Source organism: Dipodomys spectabilis, unplaced genomic scaffold (assembly GCF_019054845.1).
Source record: "Dipodomys spectabilis isolate Male_0828 unplaced genomic scaffold, ASM1905484v1 ptg000108l, whole genome shotgun sequence".
Lineage (NCBI taxonomy): Eukaryota > Metazoa > Chordata > Mammalia > Rodentia > Heteromyidae > Dipodomys > Dipodomys spectabilis.
The window spans coordinates 17,129,237-17,149,862 of NW_024870785.1; the positions used below are offsets into that span (position 1 = coordinate 17,129,237).

A 20,626-nucleotide genomic window follows, 5' to 3' on the forward strand; every position below is an offset into this window, starting at 1 on the left:
ATGGCACCTTCGGTCAAGGGCAGTTTGTATTAGTCAGGTCTGGTGGGTGTACCAAAAACAGAAAGGGAAGAAATGACTTTTTCACATGGTTCAGTCTGAGATCACTCTGCTAGTATGCTTAGTTCTGGTCAGGACCCAATACCCAGCTTGAAGAATACTCTCTTCTTGATGTGGCAAGACCCAGCAAATGACAGAGAAAGCTTGTGAGCAAGAAAATCAACTGTTGAGTCCTTTCATATAAGGACACAAATTCCATCAGGGGGTTCCACCCTCATGACCTCATGTGAGCCTAATTACCTCTTCAAAGTGCCTTACCCTGGAGACCAGGACTATGAGTGAATTGGAGGAGGGAGAAGGTAAATAGTTCAGTCAGCTACAGCAGGATTACTTGGTGGGGGGGGGGATCCAGAGCTACAGATACTTCAAAGCAGGAGGTAACTTGGTGGTTGTGGTGATGGTTGGGGGTGGTTGGATGTCAGGCCTCTACTGGCAGAGGAGGCTTTTCAGGTTATCAGGGATTTCTGCTGAACCCTCTAGGGGTAGGGTGAGCTGACTAATGGAGTTTCTCCATCATCTGTATAACATAAAGCCATGACAAGTTGAAGGGCTCCCTAAAGGGAAGGCATGTGGGAGTGTGTATTTGTGTGTGTAGGTAAACACCTGCCCATACCTCCCTGAGAGTTCTTTGGCAGGTGAAAGAGAAGGGATTGCTGCCAAGTCACATTTTGCCCATTTCACTGCTTGGCCTGAGGCAGCTTTCTCTCTCTCTCTCTCTCTCTCTCTCTCTCTCTCTCTTTCTCTCTCTCTCTTCCTTCTCTCTCTCTCTCAGCCACCTGCTTTGAATACCTGAATGACATTTTTCTTTTGTGTGGTATGTCATGACAGAAATTACCTTGGTTCATTAGTCATGTTTTTACAAGTTTGGGATGGCTTGGAAAACAACAAGAACAACAAAAAGAAAATGTTTGCCCCAACGATGATGACATGGCCATCACGTCTTACCGACCGACTGTCCCTCACCAACAGTTGTTGTTCCTGGCTTCCCTGTCTTGGAGTTTGGAAATATTTATGAGTCAACAATGGTGCCTTTATTAGCTTGGCAGCCTCTTTGCAGCTACACTGGCATCTCAGTTTGATTTCACATAGCGACACTGGGCGGGGACAAAGCTTGCTGTTGTGCTTGCATCTTTTTCCACTTTCTCTTGATGCTATGGGTCAGGCAGGGTCATTCTGTAACCTCTCCCCAGATTACTTGAGAATTAGAAATGGGAAGCTCTTGTACGTTGGGGGCTCAGCTTCTTACATTATTTCTGAGCTGGCGACGTCACACATTGATTGTCCAAAGAAGATGATGGTCTGGTTGTCATGGGTTTTCAGTGCCTTTGGGAGTGAGCATCTTCTGCCTCAGAGACTTGATGAAGGAATTCCAGCTAGTGCGTGCCTTGAATGGGATTGGACCATCTTTAGGTGCCCTGATGTATAAACCCAGCAGCAGTTCTTCCTTTCTGTCCCCTTCCCACTTCTGTCATTCTTTTGGGTAACTACTAGACACAGGGGTAGGGGTAAGCATTCTGCTGATACTCCTGGAGCAGGCTATAATTGGAAAGTGAGACTCCAGTTGTTGGTGGTTTGGTTTTGGTTTTGGTTTTGTGTGGGTCCTAGGACTTGACTTAAGGGCCTGGGCACTGTTCCTGAGTTTCTTTGTGCTCAAGGCTAGCACTCTACCACTTGAGCCACAGCTCTGCTTCCAGCTTTTTTTTTTTTTTTTGCTTATGTGGTGCTGAGGAATCGAACCCAGGGCGCCTTATGCATTCAAGGCAAGTGCACTCTACCACTGAGCCACCTTCCCAGCCCCTGCTTCCAGCTTTTTGTGAGTAGTTTATTGGAGATAAGAATGTCATGGACTTTCCTGCTTGGGCTAGCTTTGAACTGCAATCCTCCAAGGTCAGCCTCCTGAGTAGCTAGGATTATAGGTGTGAACCACTGGTGCCGGCTTTCAGTGGTTTGTTTTGTTTTTTAATAAAGTGAAATAGAGAGCAAAGCAATCTGCCTTTCCTTCCTCATAGGGATGAAATTAATAGGATAGCAAAATATAAAGTGGCCTTATTTAAAATGATGAAGTAGTTAGACACTGATGGCTCCTGTCTGTAATCTTAGTTACTCAGGAAGCTGAAGTCTGAGGATTGTGGTTCTAAGCCAGCCTGGACAGACATATTTAAAAGACTCTTGCTGGGTTCTGGTGGATCATACCTATAATCCTAGCTCCTCAGGAGGCTGAGATCTGAGGGTTGTGGTTCAAAGCTAGCTGCGCAGGAAAGTCCACGAGACTCTTATCTTCAATACTGTGGCGCAAGTGGTAGAGTGTTCACCTTGAGCTGAAGAGCTGAGTTACAGCATCCAGACCCAGAGTTCAAGCCCTACGACCTCCCTAAAATAAATAATTAAAAATAAAATAAAACACTCTTTTCCCCAAACAACCAGCAAAATGCCAAATGTGGAAGTGTGGCTCAAGTGGTACAGCTCAAGCTTTGAGTGAAAAAAAAAAAACAAAACAAGCAAGAATGTAAGGCCCTGAGTTCCATTCCTGGCACTGGCACAAAAATAAAATTAAATGGTGCAGTGTATACTTATACACTATTTTTCAAAATCCTGACTATCCTATGAAATTTATTTTCAGTAGAGAAAAATTTGCTAGAGCTTGGGATAGGAATGTGTACACATGTGTGTATGTGAGAGTAGAATATGACAGAGCACAGGTATGCTAGTCTAGTTAAGGCTGAGTCTGGGGTTTTTTAGGTTAACAGTATAATAGTGGTCCAGCCTATACTTGTCTTCTGGGCCTGACAGTATAAGTGGTTGGCTGAGCTGAATCTTAGTAGGTGACCCAGGGCATGCTTAGGAGCTTCTGTTTGGTTGATTGTGTTTTTCATGCTCCCCATAGTTCTGTTCTAGGGTGCATAGCTGACTAGGATCATTCATCTCTCTCAGGTCCTAAAATCTAGACAGACCTGAAAGGCCATTGCTTTTACTCAATTTGTCTTTTACTTTCTGACTGAGAGGAGTTTTTGTTTTCAGGGATGGGGAGCCTTTTATTCTTCTGCAGAGACCATTTGGTATGTGATATTAGCTGCTAGTGATGTTTATGTTGCTATGAAGAAAAATCTCTTAGATTTGTTGAATTTTGAATCCTGCTGCTATTGCCTTGGCTAGACCACATGGTTTTTCAGGCCTGATGTTTCCTACCTCTGCTTAAGAGATCATTTTCATCACATATTTCTCAGCAGTAATGTTCCTGTCCCCTGTATCCATTGAAGGACATCAATATTGGTTAGGGCCCAGCATTGTCTCTTAGGGACTGTGATGAGGAAAGTGAACACCCCGGAGAGCCATGTGTCCCAGTTGGCTTTCATCTTCCAGAAGTGTGGAATGTGTTTGGAGCCTACCTGGATGACTGACCACATGACTGTGTGTGTACAGAGGCAGGGATTCTCTGTAAAAATACTCCCAAGTCACCATCCTCATGTTGCTTTGCCTGCTTTTGGATTCTATGTGATTCGCCACCTGTCTTCTGGCTTCTGGTTGCAGGGTTTACCATGTTGTTGCATGATCTGTCCACATTGTTATGCAAGCTATAGGTCTGTCACTGTCATGTGGCCTACATAAATTCTATTCCTATTATCTCTCTGCACTTGGATATATCTAGGTAGCTAGCACAGACTTTTGGCTCTAATGCATAGCTGATATAAATTATCTTACAGATTCGTCTTGACACACGAGGAGGCATTTCAAAGATATTGGCTTTGCTTTCCTTAGGGCATTCATTTACTGAGTAAATAGTTACTAAGATTCCACTGTGGGCCAAGCTCTGCCCAAGGCATTGGAGTGACCTCAGGAACAAGACATACCGATTCTGGGATGGGGGAGGGGGCGGAGAGGAGTGAAGACAGTTGGTCAGGATGGATCTATCTCTAGATAAAGACTGGCATTTAAACAAAAACCTACAGGCTGAGAGCATGCAGCCAGGTAAGAGGCCTATGGAGGATACCATGCAGGATGAAGAACATGTACAGAGCTCTGTCAGAGCTGAGAGTGGCCTAGTCAGCACAGAGAAGTCCAGGCTAAGTGAAGTAATGGCTCGGGACATTGAACTTTTCTTTGTTGCAGTGGAGGACTTTTCTTTGTAGCTGTAGCTGTTTCTGAGGGCAGGAAAAAGAGCTCCCGCGTCAACCCCAATTTACAATAGCCTCCAGGAGATGACCAGAAAGCATGATGGGAAGGTACTGTCCACAGCTGGCCCTCAGCCTGGGCCTGCCCAATGGTCCATGGGCTGTGCATTTGCAGAAGCTAGCTGGATATGCTGTTAGGGAGTAGATTTTAGAAAACAGAACTGCCAGTTTGGGTTCCTGGTTTATAGCCAGTGACTCATCTCCCTTAGGCCATAAGGGTCCACATTCTCAGGCTTAAAAGTTTGCCTGTCCTGGATGTCAAAGCAGTGTCATGTCCCAGGAAGGCTTAGCCAGAGGGGACACCCTGTTTTTAGAAGGGTGTGTGTGTGGTGGTGGTGGTGGGGAGTGAGGGGTGTGCTGTAAGCTGAATCATGAGAGGAAATGGGCCCTGAGCTGTGGGTGGGGCTTTTGCCAGCTGGTTCTGGCCTGGCTTCCAGAAGATCAAGTTGAAAGCCAGCCTGGTGTTAGGCTCTGGTGGGAAATGGGAACCACATGGAGGCAGCAGGCTGGACAGCATCCTCTGGAGATTCCTCTTTTCCTCTTGCCTGGTCTGTGTCTCATTTGTAATTAAAATGCTCTCCTTAGGAGATTTTCTAGCTCTGGTGAAAATCTCTTCCTGACCACAGAGCAGCTCCCCTCCCCCTACCCCCATAGGAGGATGTGGAAGGAGACGCTCCAACAACTACACACTCCCAAAACCTTCCCCTTTGTTGCACAGGTCAGCAGGAGGCTGCAGTACAAGAGCCTCATGGCCAGTTGGAGTATTTATGCCCATTCTGGGTAGGGGGTGCCTCTTGCATTTCCCCAGCCTTCTGGCTCTGGCATCCCTTCTCTGAACCTCTATTGATGGCTTCCTAGTGTTTCTTTCGACCCTCCAGTTTTTATTAGTGAGTTCGGAAGATAAAAGGCTCTTCTGTATTCAATAACCTTAAAACTCCCCCTACTATGGATCAAGGCCAGCCACCCACTGTCTTCCCCTCTCCCTGACCCCGCCTTCCCTGGGGTGGGTGGGGGCTGAGGAGTTGGTTATCCCTGCTGCCTCTTCCCTTCCTCTGTCTTCTGCAAAAGTCAAGTTCTACTTCTTGGGTATGGATGCTGTTAACTTAGGTATCTTCTGAGCAGGATGGCAGCCTCATTCTAGTGTCCTACTACTTGCAGTGTAGGTAAGGCTTGCTTCTCACCAATTTGGCACTGTGGCAACTCCTAGCTGTTGAGTGTAAGAAAGCCTTCCAAGTTTTCTTTCTTGATAGCTCCGGATTTTCTCACACAGAGCTTGGTTTTCTAACACCACTTAACATATAGGTGTAAACTGGTAGCAAAATAAAGCCAAATTCCAGGACAGTTTGTCACCAGGAAGGCTCCTTTGGTTCTTGTTACTTGTTTCTACTGTGAGTTGGATCTACATGAAAAGTTGATCAAAGAGTTGATCCCAGCCCTTGCTTTGCAAGCTGCAATTAGCCAGAAGAGTTTCACACGCTGCTAGCTAGGCCACCCAGGCAATGAGTAGAAGTTTGGTGTGATGGAGGATCACATCAATACATCTGTCTGTCTGTCTGTAGGTCTGTCTGTAGGTCTGTCTGTCTGTCTGTCTGTCTGTCTGTGTATCTATCCATCTGCCTATTTATTTGTTTTCCAGGCCTAAGTTCTGTCCCTGAGCTATTTTTTTTTTGTTGTTGTTGTTTTGCTTTTGTTAGTTGTGGGGCCTGAACTCTGGGCCTGGATGCTATCCCTCAGCTCTTCAGTTCAAGGATAGCGCTCTACCACTTGAGCCACAGTACCACTTCCGGCTTTTTCTGCTTATGTGGTGCTGAAGAATAGAACCCAGAGCCTAATGCATGTAAGGCAAGCACTCTACCACTGAGCCACCTTCCCCCCCCTTTTTTTTGCTCAAGGCTGGTGCTTTAACCTCTTGAGCCACAATGCCACTTCTGGCTTTTAGTGTGTTATTGGAAGTGAGAGTCCTATGGACTTTTCCTGACTGGGCTGAACTCTGATCCTCAAATCTTAGCCTCCTCTGGGTCATTAGGATTACAGGCATGAGCCACCAAGTGCCTGGCTACATTTATCCTTGTTAATATTAGCCACCAGCTCTGAACATCCTTGGAAAATCTGATGGGATGCTCATTTTGAATGCAAATTCTTTGCATGGTTAGGAGGAAAATGCAATGGTTCTGGCTTCCTGCACTCACTTAGCATTTTTGCCATTCCTTCTGATGGGTGTGTGTGTGTTGGGGGGGGGGGGGACTCATGACTAAATCTCTCAGGGTTTTTATTATGATTTGGGGTTTGAACTTACTGAGAGGTGGCCTTATCCTCAGGGATATGAACTCTCTGGCCAGCTGCCAGCATGTGGGTACTTGTGAGAGTTTTTCCACTAGTTCCCTGCAAACTCCCCCTCCCTCCCACACCCCAATGACCTTTGGGTTCTTTCGTTTGTCTTGAGGATGAGGAATATACTCAGTAATTTAAAATAAATGAAGTGTGTTAAGACCTTTAGGCTCGTTACTTAGCATTAGGCAAGTGTACTGTACTGTTTTTGTTTAGCCTTTGCAAGTTCCTCTGATTCCTCTCTTTTGGGAGTCTCTTCACGTTAGCTTAGCTACTGTTGCAACTGGACATCTTGAGAAAGGCACAATAGATGGTAGATGGCAGAGCTCCTGGGTAGCATGGCTGGCTCAAGGTATAATGATAAGTCTTCAAGGTGGTTTAAAAAGTTAGTCTCCCCGACTAAGTCTGGCATCTCACACTCCTTTTTCTGAGAATCTGACTAGTGAAACATCTGTTGTATTCTGTGGCTATGGAGACCATGGAGTTGTGTGTGGAGGGAGTCAGCAGTTTGTGTTTCATTTCTATGGTCTGTGGAGTCACCCAGGACTGTTTTGGTGGGTGATGATGCAGAAGAAACAAGCTATTCTGATTGTTGGCCCTCTGTCCAGTACAAATGTAATAGGGGAGGGGCTGGGAAGGTGGCTCAGTGGTGAGGTCCTGCGTTGGATTCCTCAGCACCACATAAAGAGAAAAAACCGGAAGTGGCGCTGTGGCTCGAGTGGTACAGCGCTAGCCTTGAGCTGAAGAGCTAAGGGACAGCATCCAAGCCCAGAGTTTAAGTCCCATGACTGATCAAAAACAAACAAACAAACAACCCCCCCCCCACAAATATAATAGGGGAAAGTGCCCCCTTATGAGACGATAGCTCTAGACCTTTGCTATTACTGGAAGACTCCAGAGTTAGTGGTGGGATCTGGTAGCTGCAAACCCACCAAAACAGGCTAACCTCTCTGTCCGGCTGGTAGGAAAAGCCAGACTATATAGGCCACTTGAAGGAAGAATTAGAACTTACAACTTTGGCCTAGTCTTCTTCTTGCCACTTTTGTTTTAGATTGGGGTTTCTTACCTCTGGCTTGATTGAAATTTTACTAAGATCATTCTTGGCTATGTAGGCCATCCTGTGCATTGTGTGATGCTGCTAAACATCTACCCATTGGTTGTCATTGACACATCTGCCCCCTTTAGTAATAGCCAAAAATGTCCACAATTGTCAGTTGTCCCCAGAGGGGGAAAATTGCTCCTCATTGAGAACCATAGTATTAGATGTAGATGACATTCCTTGGAATTCCTAAACACAGCTTTAATAGTAGCATGGTCCCTTCCCCCTTTTGCATTGGAATGTAAAATACACAGCTAAAATATTTAGTAATAACGATAGCTCTTACAGGTGCTCATACTGGCTCAGAGGCTATTTATAGGAAATTTAGTCAACATAGTTCTCAGCTAAACTGTGTGTTGTTTTCCCTTGAATAGATTTTGTCTTGGTTTTGCTTTTAGTCCTTCTTTTCAGATCTTTGGATGGTGGTCATACAGATTGTTTAGAGTTTAAATCTGGGTCATCCCCCAAAATGTAAAGACTTGTTCAATAAGCTCTAAGTTGTAAAGGCCTACTAGAAGGAAGTTATGTCATTCTATGTGTGTCTTCAAAGTAGATATTAGAACCTTGGTGTCTCTTGCTTGTGCATTCTCTCTCTCTCTCTCTCTTTGTCTCTCTGTCTCTCTGTCTCTGTTTCTGTCTCTGTCTCTCTGGGCTGGTATTGGGGCTTGAATTAAGGGCATGTCACTTACCTTTGGCTTTTTTGCTTGAGACTCTCTACGTGTGCCACAGCTCAATTTCTTTCTGCTGGTTAATTGAGAGTTAAGAGTCTGACAGACTTTCCTGCCCAGGCTGGCTTTGGACTTCAGTCCTCCTCAGTTCTCATCTCTTGAGTGGCTTGTATTACAGGCCAAGTCACCAGCACGTGGCTGGTCCTTCTCTTTCTCTTTGATTCCTGGCCACCAAGGTGTAGACAAATTTGCTCTAACATGTTCTCCCCACCATGATGTACTGCAAAGCAATAGGACCAAGTGACCATGGACTGACTCCCCTTGAAACCATGAGCCAAGATAAACCTTTCTGCCTTGTAACACATTTATCTTAGGCATTTTGTCACAACAATGGAAGGCTGACTTCCAAGCTGGCTCCGTCGATATACCTCCACTTGTACTTTTAATTTAAGCAAATGAGTGTGAGTCGGGGTCTTATAGGGTGGGTAGGGGAGAAATCAAAATGCTCCAAAGGCTAAGATGTTTCTGGCACTCTGAATCAAGCTTGGAAGAGGATGCTTATCAACTTAAACCTTCCTCAATGGAGAGAGGATATGTGGGCAGATTTTAAGGTTGACCATGACCTTATGAATTAAGGAGTGACTCTGAGGCTAAAAATCCTGGATTTATTTTTCCTCCTGTACCTGGACCTACCTTCTTGGGTAAGTCACCAAATGCATTTGGACAGTATGAGTCTTCTCCCTACAAAGTAGAACTGAGCCTGAATTGCTAATATATGGACAGAGGTGAAGAACTGAGTGGTAAGCCTGGCTTTATGAAACCAGAATAAGCCTACCTTAATTTTACATGGACTATGGAAGACAGCCCATTTTAGTATGTCCATAAGCACGCAAATACTGAACAAGTTCAAAATTGGCATGTTATGAACTTAATTTAGAGCACAGAATTCTATGAATGAAATGAAAGAGGCTCATGCTTGCTATGAATGGTTTTTCCAGTGCCAGATGCCTGTTGCTCTGTCCTTCCTAGAAATTCTAATGGGGGGGGGCGGTGGGGGAGTCTTTGTAAGAATCCTTGGAGTGTGGGACGCCCAAAGTCCTTCTGTATCTAAAATTTCTGGTTGGAACAAAATCTCCCTCCCTCCGTCCCTCCGTCCCTCCGTCCCTCCGTCCCTCCGTCCCTCCGTCCCTCCCTCCCTTCCTTCCTTCCTTCCTTCCTTCCTTCCTTCCTTCCTTCCTTCCTTCCTTCCTTCCTTCCTTCCTTCTTTCCTTCTTCTCTCTCTCCCTCTCTCTCTCTCTTTCTTCCTTTTTTGTGTAGAATCTTGAATAAGTTCATACACCTGTCAACAACAAAGGTCTTAAGAAGAAGGGAGAGAAGTAGTAATACTGTCTTGTCTTAGGAATCTAGTCTTTGATATTCTGGGATGTGAGCTCAGAACCAGAAGATTAGAACCTGATCTTGGTGTGGTACCCTCAGGGTTATGTGGTGCGACTTCAGTTTACCTAACCTAAGAAATGTGCTGTGAAATTAGCTCGCTGGTTTAAATGTCTTTGAAATGCCTCTAGCGTTGTGACAAGAGGGTGACAATTGTGGACGTTACATTTAGTGACATTGCCCTCACAAGATATTTACTTAGCTGGGCAAAGTTAGGGTGGTGAGAAACTGCATTTAGTCAGTATCTGTTTCTGACATTATTTAATGCTACAGAGAAAGGGCTATCTTTTGATGTTGCTGTTTATGTTAGAAGCCAACATCAAGCCAAGTGCCAGTGGCTCATACTTGTAATCCTAGCTACTCAGGAGGCTGAGATGTGAGGATCAAGGTTCTAAGCAGCTTGGGCAGACAAATCTGAGAGATGCTTTATCTCCATTTAACCAGTAAAGGGCCAGAACTGGTGGTGTGGTAGGATACCAGCCATGAGTGAAAAAACTAAGCAAGAGTACAAGGCTCTCAGTTCAAGCACCAGTACTGGCACACAAAAAAAGGAAACCAGCTGGGTACAGGTGGCTCACACCTGTAATACTAGCTACTCAGGAGGCTGAGATCTGATGATCGTGGTTCAAAGCCAGCTTGGGCAGGGAAGTCTGTGGGACTCTTTTTTTTTTTTTTTTTGTGGGACTCTTATCTCCAAAAAACCACCGGAAAACTGGAAGTTGTGCTGTAGCTAAAGTGGTAGGTAGAGTGCTAGCCTTGAGCTGAAGAGCTGAGGGACAGTGTCAAGGTAGAATTCAAGCCCTACAACAGAAAAAAAGAAAGGAAACCAGTATCAACCAAAGTGACAGTGTTAGAATAGTGCTGGCTGTCTTCTTAGGAGAACAGAGCCCAGGGCCTGGCATACTAGCAAAAGAACATCTACAGAATATAGTAGTCTAAGGAAAGGACTACAGTGATTGTCAACAATCACATTTTGTGAAGCAACTTTACTGTATGACCTAAGAGAGCATTTATAATGTTTTCATAAAAGCAGGAGTAGGTGGTAGTGGAGGGAGGTGGGGGGTGGTTTCTTTGTCTTTTCTTGGCATGTAATTGAAGCGGAGCTTGGAGCAAATGAGAAACATTTGTGTGATGGGGAAAATTTTTCCAGGGTCTTCTCTAATGAAGTCAAATATTGCTTCCTTATTTTACTTAGAGTCGAGAAGCAGACTTTGCATCTGAGAGGCTTGTTTAGAAATATTGCTGTCCTTATCCAATCCTTAAGCAAATGCAATCTGTGACCTGGGAGAACTGTTTCTAACACATAATGCACACAATGAATTAGGAGTTGGTCTGGTTTCAGATGGCTTTATAAATTCAGTTCCTTTCACCTTGCTACTTACCCAGCAGCTGTTCTTCATAAGGGAAGTGTGCCCTCTGCATTCGGAAGTCCTGAACTTTTGAAACTGGTCCCAGAGGAGGCCTGGAGTTGGTAGAGGAAGTTAGTTGTTTGGCCTTTGGGAACTGGAGCCTAGACCGATGGACCAATAGGAGATCTGGTGTTGTTGGGCATGGAAGGAAGGCTACCTCTTGTTCAGGTTGCCCATGCGTTTGATTTGCTTCTAGAACTGGTTCTTTTTTTTTTTTTTTGGGTCCTGTCGTGGGGCCTGAACTCTGGGCCTGGGTGCTGTCCCTCAGCTCTTCAGCTCAAGGCTAGCACTCTACCACTTGAGCCAGAGTGCCACTTCCGACTTTTTTCTTTTTTTGCTTATGTGGTGCTGAAGAATCGAACCCAGGGCCTCGAGCATGCAAGGCAAGTGCTCTACCACTGAGCTACCTTCCCAGCCCTAGAACTGGTTCTTTGAGAGCATCCTTGAAGCACTAAGCACTATCTTATAAGCTAATGGAGACCTAGTCATCTAGTGAGGATTATGTTGGATGCTCTGTAGGGTACCAGGGCAGGGAGGGGCACCTCTGGCCCCAAGAAATGTATTCAGTGAAAATCATTTTTTTTAAGGTAAACAGAGCTGTTTATTTGAAAGTAAAAGGAAAGCCATGAAGGAAAGTAGCAAGACTCTCCATTCTGACCTCCATTTTCTTCCCCAAACTGGAATAGCTTTTGCTCATTACCTGCCACATTCCCTACATAAGGAATAGGTTTCTCCATTCCCTCAGCTTTCCCCATTACCAATATCCAGGGTTCTGGCCTGTACAAGGGAGGGGAAAGGGTGGGGTTTCCTTGAAGGAACTCCTAGAGAAAGATAAAGAACAAAGAGCCTGGTCCAGCATGTGAAGTGCAGGGGATTATGGGTGAACTACTCTGGGGCAGGACATGGGGTGACTGCCCTATCGAGGGAGGAGATTCCAAAGAATAGGACTGTTCATTTGTTTTAAAATCTGCCTTCACAAGGGACCAGGAGCATCTTTCATGCAGAATGGCCTCAGAGTAGGCAAGGATTTGGGAGTTTGTTGTCTGCTGCCTTTACTAGTATGCTGCAGGACAGAGGACAGGGGCTGTTTATGTTGTAGGTGTCAAGTATTGTCTATATAAAGTAAATTAATGCCCTGGACTAAAGAAAATTATATCAAGGGCTATTGAGCTTGTGTGTGTGTGTGTGTGTGTGTGTGTGTGTGTGTGTGTGTGTGTGCGCGCGCTCGCGGGCGCACACGCGCTACTGGGAATTGAACTCAGGATTTCATGATTGCTAAACAGCACTCTACCACTTGAGCAGCACCACCTGCAGACTACTAAGGCATTTTTTTTTTGTCTTGATAGAGATCCTTTCTAAGAATAGAACAGGACAGTTACTATTGTGTATAGGAAGGTGTACACAGACTTTTAGACTCTAAATGGTGACTTCTAGAGTTAGGTAGGGTGTTTCAAACCTGTAATTCCAGCTACTTAAGACTCTATCTCAACAGAAAAAGCTGGGTAGGGTGATACATGTCTGCCATTCTAGCTTTACAGGAGGCATAAATAAAGGATCTGCAGTTCAAGTCAATCCCAATTTTAAAAAAACACTGAAAAATAATTAAAGCTGAAGGGCTGGGGATAGGGGGTGGCTCAAGGCCCTGAGTTCAAGCATCAGTGCTACAAAAAAGAACAGAAGAAAAAAAGGACCTCCTTTAGCCCTTAGCATGGTAGAAGCCAGTTGTGTTATAAATACATGGAGTAGGGCTATTTACCAAGGCCTTATGCATGCACATCCTCTATTTCCATCCTCTGTGTTCTTAGCCCCCATCTCTGCACCTGACCTCTGTCAGGGTCAACAAGCACCATGCAGTCTGTAGCACATGGCCTTCTCCTACCTGTGTTCTGACCTTTGTGATGAGCTCACTTAGCATAGTCCAGCGTCACAGACACTGGGCTTGCTTTTGGAAAGTCCGCTTTCCTTTCCAGTCCTGGCTTGGGCTCCCAACAGATGTGGTGACTGAGGCCTGCATACAGCCCAGGGGCTTGCTCTTCAATGAGAACACCAGCCCCCTCTTTGGCACAAGAGCAGGGGTCACAGGGTTGTCTGGGTTAAAGATCAAAGAGCCACCTCTGGAGTCTGTTTCCTGGCTTGGCTGTTGCCCCTCCCCCCTCCTCCTTCACCCCTGGGTCCTCTAGGGTGGAAATAGTGATGGTATCTGTGAGGGAACCCTCCAAATGTGAGAGACACCCCCATATGCACAGGCTCAGTGGAAAGGCTGTGAGATCATTTTGTTCCCACGTTAGTTGCTGTAACTCTTTGTCCATGCAGTTGGCAGCCCTTTCTTTTCCTGAGCTTTTGGCAATGGTTTCCCCATAAAGCTATTGTTCTGAGTTCATCACGAAGGATCGTGTGTGTGTGTGTGTGTGTGTGTGTGTGTGTGTGTTATGTTCTTGTTGTTTTTTTTCAGTGCTGGAATTTGAACTCCAGGGTCTCACACTTGCTGGGCAGGTGTTCTACCACTTAAAACATGGCCCCCCCATCCCAGCCAGTTTTGCTTAAGTTTTTCAGTAGGGTCTTCCTTCTATTTACATTTTCTACATAGCTGTAATGATAAGCGTGTGCCAGTTGGTTTGAGATGGCTTCTTGCAAACTTCTTACCCAAGCTGGCTTTGGACCCTCATGATCCTCCCAATCTCCACCTGCCAAGTAGTGGGGATTACAGGCACGAGCCACTATGTCTGGCTGCTTTTGCACTGTTTACAGAGCTGACTTAGAAGTAGAAGAAACTCTTAGCAAGAGGTGAGGCATTATTGTGCTGTTGTGCTTGAGGATGAGTTGGGAGTATCTAAAACTGGGTTAAGATGTTAGTGGGTCAGTTTTTGGTTGTTAACACCTGTGATGGTCTTCCCATACAATTCATGTGTGGACATGTAATCCCTATGCAATAGTGTTGGGAGGTGGGACCTAGTTAGAGGTGTTTAGGATCTGAGGGCTATGCTGTCATATATGCGTGGATGTCATTGTCATGGGAGTGGATTAGTTACCTTGAGAGTGGGTTTTGTTGTCAGAGTGAGTTCAAACCCTTACTCTCTTGTCTTGTGTTGCTCTTCTTCCTTCTGCATGGGATGACAATGTGTGGGATTTCCCAGTCTCCAGAATCATAAGAAATGAATCTCTGTTGTAAAGTTTCTCTGTCATAGCAACACAAGAGGATGTAGGGATAGTGATGAAGGAATAAAAGTGAAGCTTTCTCTACTAATGAGAATATCATAAGTCTTTGGGGACAAAATGCTCTTCCTCACTCTATTGGTCAGATGGTAGTGGGAGGAGTGGGAAGGGCTAGGAATTGAGACAGGGTGGCCACATCTCTTTATCCTTTAACTGTTTTCTGGATGGTGGATACTTAACCATTTGGTGCATGAGCAGAATCTTATCAGGTACTTATAATGAGATGCTTGAGGGGAAGGAACAGGAAACTCCAGCCTCTGTACCCACTGAGGTATGATGCCTAGTATCCTGATTTCAGAAGTGTCTGGCTCTTAACCCACTTCTCAGCTGTCAGGACGACATAAGGAGGCCGCACCTGGTAACAGAATGTGCTGAAGGAAGTCTGTCTGCGGAGCATGTCAGAAGAAAGATCTTTTGGTCCACAGAAACTCAACACTGGCTCTTCTAAGACTGGCAGGCAGCACTGGAGGTCAGCATGGCATGAACACAAAGTGCAAGACTGTACCAGGGTGTGGACTTTTAAAAATGAAATTGTATTTATAGAAAGTGTCCCTGGAGCCAAGAACTTCGGACTGGTTCTTGTCAGGCCTGGCCTTTGACAAGCACTGGGATCACTTGGGTTTATTGGAGAGTTTTAAACTAGGACTGAGAACTCTGAGAATTGTGGAAGTCCCTATCCCTGACACAAATCTTTCTTTCTTTATGGTTATAAGTTTAAGCGGTATATAACACTAGTGTCTCAAACCAAGCCTAGGGTCCTAGCTACTCAGGAGACTAAGATTTGAAGCCATCCCAGAGAGAAAAGCCCTTAAGATTCTTTTCTTTCTTTTTCTTTTTCTTTTTTGTTGATCGTGGGGCTTTAACTCTGGGTCTGGGCACTGTCCTTCAGCTCTTCAGCTCAAGGCTAGCGCTCTACCACTTGAGCCACAGCACCACTTTCAGTTTTCTGGGGTTAATTGGAGATAAAGAGTCTCATGGACATTCCTGCTGGGACTGGCTTTGAACTACGATCCTCAGATATCAGCCTCCTGAGTAGCTAGGATTACAGGCATGAGCCACAGGCGCAGGCTCCTTGAGATTCTTATCTCCAGTGAACTGGCAAGAAGCTAGAAATGGAGGTGTGACTCAAGTGGTAGCACACCAGCCTTGAGTGAAAAAACCAAGTGAACACATGAGGCTTTAAGGTCAAATTCTATACACACAGACACAGACACAGACAAAGACACAGGCACAGACACAGACACAAACACAGACACAGACACAGACACACACATGCACACACACACACACACACACACACACACATGCACACACACACACACACACACACACACACACACACACACACAGATGTATAGGTAGAGTTTAAAGCCAGCATAGTGGTGTGTGCCTGTAGCTCTCTACCTGGTCAGGAGTCTAAGACAAGATGATCAGTTTTGAGGCCAGCCTCAAAAATGTGGTGAGAATGCTTCTTCCCTCCCCCCCCACCAAATAAGAGTATAATGAATACAAAACAGAGCCCACATGAGGTTACAAATACCTTGCAAGTCTTTACCCTTTTCTCAGAGGTGACAAAATATTTTAATGTTTTAGTCTTTGCATTGTTTTTATTTTTCTTCCTGGTACTAGGATTTGACCATCAGGGCCCTATAGTCTTGTTTGCTTGTATCACATTCTACCACTTGAGCCATGTCTCTAGCCCTGTTTTTTGCTGGTTGTTTTGCAGATGGAGTGTTGGAGACTGCTGCCTAGGCTGTCTTAGAACTGTGATCTGTACTGTGATCCTTCAGACCTCAGCCTCCTGAGTAGCTAGTATTATAGGTGTGAGTCACTGGCTAATCTTTGCTTCTTTTACATTTACACTATCTGTGTAAACAAGCAACGCGTCCTTTGGTTGTACCACTAATTATTATTATTATTGTAGTTTTTAAAAAATTGAATGCCAATCCCTACTCTAGCTGTATCAGGGGAAGGTCCCTGTTGCAGCTGTTAAGTGAGAACCCAGCAGTCCTGAGCAATGTCACCAGTAGGAGAACCATCATACCTGCTGCAGGAAGCCATTCTCCTCAATGCCCTTGTTCCCTTGTGTCGCTTGGCAAAGGGGATTTCACTCCTAAGTCCCTACACAGAGGAGTTGTCAGGTTGAGAGAATTTAGGAGGAAAGCTCATTATAACATGATAATGTAGCAGAGATCATTAGCCTAAAATGGCAAGAGAAATCTCAGAAGACTCATGAGCCCTTTCATTTGAATGCATAGTTCTCTCTCCTTTTGGGTGAAATCGTCCTTTATATTTTCACAGGCGTTTGTAATGTTCCTCGCTCCTACCTAGGTCCCTTTCTTCCTCACTAAGAACAAAGAGTATAATGAACATTATGATAGGGGTTTTGTTTTATTTATTTATTTATATTTATTTTTACCAGTACCAGAACTTGCATGCAGGGCTTTGAGTTCGCCTTGGCTCTTTCCATTCATAGCCGGTGATCTACCATTTGAACTACATCCCCATTTCTGGCTTTTGGTGGTTAATTGTAGATTAAAGTGTCATAGACTTTCCTGCTCCGACTGGCTTTGAACAATGATCTTGGGATCTCAGTCTCCTTGTAGCTGGAATTATAGGCATGAGCCACTGGTGCCTGGCTTTTAAAAATTTTTTACTAGGTCTCAGTGCTGTGGGAGATTCTGTGATGTTTATGTGGTCTGCTGGTGTCTGTGTTGGCCTGTTGGGTTGGAGTATCCTCTGTTGGAAGAGAAATGAGCAGAAAGCTACCCTGGGTAGTGGAACATAGAATCCTGGATCTGCTGTGGGTGGTCCAGCAGCCCTTTAGATTGTCTCTGAAACCTACATTTCCCTGCTTTTCTCTTGACCCAGCATAGTTAGAATGTAAAAACAGAGAAGAAAAAAAGTGGAATGGTTGCTGTAGTTTCAAAACAAATGACCTCACTGTCTAAATTCTGCTTTATGCAAAAGAAACCTTAACTTTTGCCTTATAAAAAATAATGGGCTTTTGGGAAAAACAGGCCCAAATACCCGTTTAGTGGAGGGATGGAAAGATGGGGGGGGGGGGGACAGATACTTCAGCTGAAGCTGACACCCTAGAAACAGAACAGAACTCTGTTACACCCACTAAGATGTAATTGCCAAAGAGATGCAGCAATTTAGGCCTATAAGGACTGATTCTCTTCTTCAAAGCAATTAATAGCTGGGTGCCAGTGGTGCATATCTGTAACCTTAGCAACTCAGAAGGCTGAGATGTGAACATCTCAGCTGAGGCCAAAAAGTCCATGAGATTCCTATTTCCAATTAGCCAGCAAAAGGCCAGAAGTAGTGCTGTGGCTCAAGTTGTAGAGTGCTAGCCTTAAGCGAGTTTGATTGCTAGTGCGCATGCATGTGTGTGTGCGTATGCGTGTGTACACATACACACACACACACAGTTGTGGATCATTTGCAGCAGCAGGACTTCTGAGGGTTGAAACTCCTTTGCGCTTCTCATCTTAATGGGCAAGCTGACTGGAAGCCCACTGTTTTAAGTGTGATCTGTGATCCATTAGGACCAGGCACCATTCAGGAGATAAAATGTATAATTATGTGAAGATTTAATTAAAAAAAAAAAACCTACCCAAATCATAATCAGAAGTCTGATTTCCTAGAGAATCGCTGATTTTTTTTTTTAATGTCTTTAGATTTCCCTCTAAAGTTTTTAGGCTTTCTTCCTCTCTACAAACACGAACTGTTCAGTTCTCTTTCTTCTTGAACACTGTTTTTGAAGCAAACCAGAAGTTTCATTTTGGCTGGTGCATGTCTTTTGGGATTAAGGAGGGAGAACTGGAGGAGCGGTTAAGATTTGGAACTGTAGGCTGCTTTGTCTCCTCCTCCGTTCAAAGCCAGACAGAACAAAGAATAACATTTGTTTAGAAACTGAGTTTTATGGGGAAGGTAATTTACAGGTAAGAATTGAAGCTTTCTAGAAGTTGGTTCTGTGAGTCTCTCCCTGATCTTGCTAGTACATGCTGTTAATGTGGTGCACGGTCTGCTTGATAGCCTTGACTTTTTTTGTCTATTACCAGAAGGGCCCAAGCCCCTGATTTCTAAGCATTCTGTGCAGCCATAAATCTTGGGGCTACACAGGGGAACTTGCCTAGAGGTTGTGCTGGAGGTTCGGCTGGTGGATGGTGTCTCTTCTCCAGCAGACGGCAGACATCTGGCCAGTTCTGTAGCTTCACAGAGCCTTCACCCTCCATAGCCTTTCCTTTTCTACCTTCTTTATGATCTATATTCCACTGAGGGTATCTAGAGGGTAAGGATGCTCCCCACTTGCAAATGGGGCCCTGAACTGACATTGCCATTTATGTTTTTTTCTGCCAGCGTGCTGCTGGAGGGTAACATCTGGACTGGACTCTCCCGCCCCCTGAAGGCTCAACTACCCACAAGTTCCTGGGTTATCTTGTTGAAAACGGTGAGTAATTTCCATGTTCTACTTTATACAGCAGCGCTTGACTCATGGAATCTCAGCATTGGTGAGGTTATAGCTAGTGGTTATAGAGTCCAGACATGTCTGGCTGATGGACTCCTTCTCCCTAGAGCCAGCCTCTCATACAGTTACTCATTCTGAGAGTCTTGGAGATGGCAGCTGAGATGGTGCCTATCTATGTCCTTCAATAGTTGCCATGGTCCTGTGGCCTTCTGCATCTGCTCCTTGGAGTTTTCCTTGCTTCACCACCAAAGTCTTGTCTTTGTGATCTCAGCTACACACTCTCTCTCTCCCTTCCTCCCTCCCTCCCTCCCTCCCTCCCTCCCTCCCTCCCTCCCTCCCTTCCTTCCTTCCTTCCTTCCTTCCTTCCTTCCTTCCTTCCTTCCTCCCTCCCTCCCTCCCTCCCTCCCTTCCTTCCTTCCTTCCTTCCTTGTCCTGGGGCTTAAACTCCGGGCCTAGGCACTGTCCCTGAGCCTCTTTGTGCTCAAGGCTAGCACTCTACCACTTGAGCCACAGTGCCACTTCCAGCTTTTCCTGTTTATGTGGTACCGAGGAATCAAACCCAGGGCTTCATGCATGCTAACAAACAATCTACAACTAAGCCACTCTCGTAGCTCCTACCCTCTCTCTTTCATGGTATGTGTTTCTGATTGGCCTTTTTCACTGGCTTAGGGATAAACCACTCCTGGCAAGGGCAGATTGCAAGTACCATTCTCTCCCCCACAGCCCCTTCCATGATGCATTTATACCTCCTCATCCATCATGTTACATCTCACTACTTTCTTCTTTTTTATTTTTGGGTCCAGTCGTAGGGCCTAAATTCTGAGCCTGAGTGCTGTCCCTCAGCTCTTCAGCTCAAGGCTAGCGCTCTACCACTTGAGCTACAGTGCCACTTCCGGCTTTTTTCTTTTTGCTTATGTGGTGCTGGGGAATCAAACCCAGGGCCTCAGGCATGCAAGGCAAGCGCTCTACCACTGAGCCACCTTCCCAACCCCCATTTCACTATTTTCAAGAGGCCTGATCAGACACCCCATCCCACCCCATCCTTCCTCACAATTTTCTATGCACCCACAACATAGATCTCTTCAGATAGCCCATCCATTCCACAAGTATTTATTGAGTATTTGTGCACCCACTGCTGAGATAGATAGAGACCATCCACTGTCATGACATTCAATCCCAAAAGAAAAGTGATCAAGTACAAACTTGACTGTTGTGCTCGAAGTAGCCTCTGAGAGTGGTTAAAATGTAGATCCTCATTTTATATATATATATATATATATAATGATATATATATGTATATGTATATATATCATGATATATATGTATATGTATATATGTATATATATCCTGATATGTATATGTATATGTATAGCGATATCCCACTAAATCCCATTAATCTATATGGTTAATATGGGTTAATATTCCTGCCACTTGTGTCCATGTGCTTTTCTCTCATTATGATTGTTGTAGATTGTGGTTTTGTCCATTGAATCCTCTCTTAAATACTGTGCTTCTCTGATTCATGCAAGAAATCCCAAGGGGCCTCTGTGCAGTGTGTCTGCCTTCAGCATCTCTGAAAATAGGGAAGGGTATTTCTGTTTGTGCAGGTTGTCTGAACAAGCCTGGTTCACACAGAACCTGTGAGTATTTAACCATAGACTGTGGGCAATATTCTTCCACGTCTTCTATCCCAAATGCCCTGTGAGCAGGGTGACTCTGGGGTTGGATCTCCACATGAGGGAGAAAACCAGAATCCTGCCAATAGGCAGAGGAAA

General features: G+C 45.0%; 1 protein-coding gene across 1 annotated transcript in view; it reads left to right on the plus strand.

Moving 5' to 3' along the window:
- The window catches only part of Tln2 (talin 2), a 340,653-nt gene that overhangs the window by 46,627 nt on the left and 273,400 nt on the right, over window positions 1-20,626 (plus strand). The window contains exon 2 of the mRNA XM_042687576.1: window positions 18,743-18,833. The gene's annotated coding sequence lies outside the window, so the exon portion shown is untranslated. The remainder of the gene's footprint in view (window positions 1-18,742; window positions 18,834-20,626) is intronic.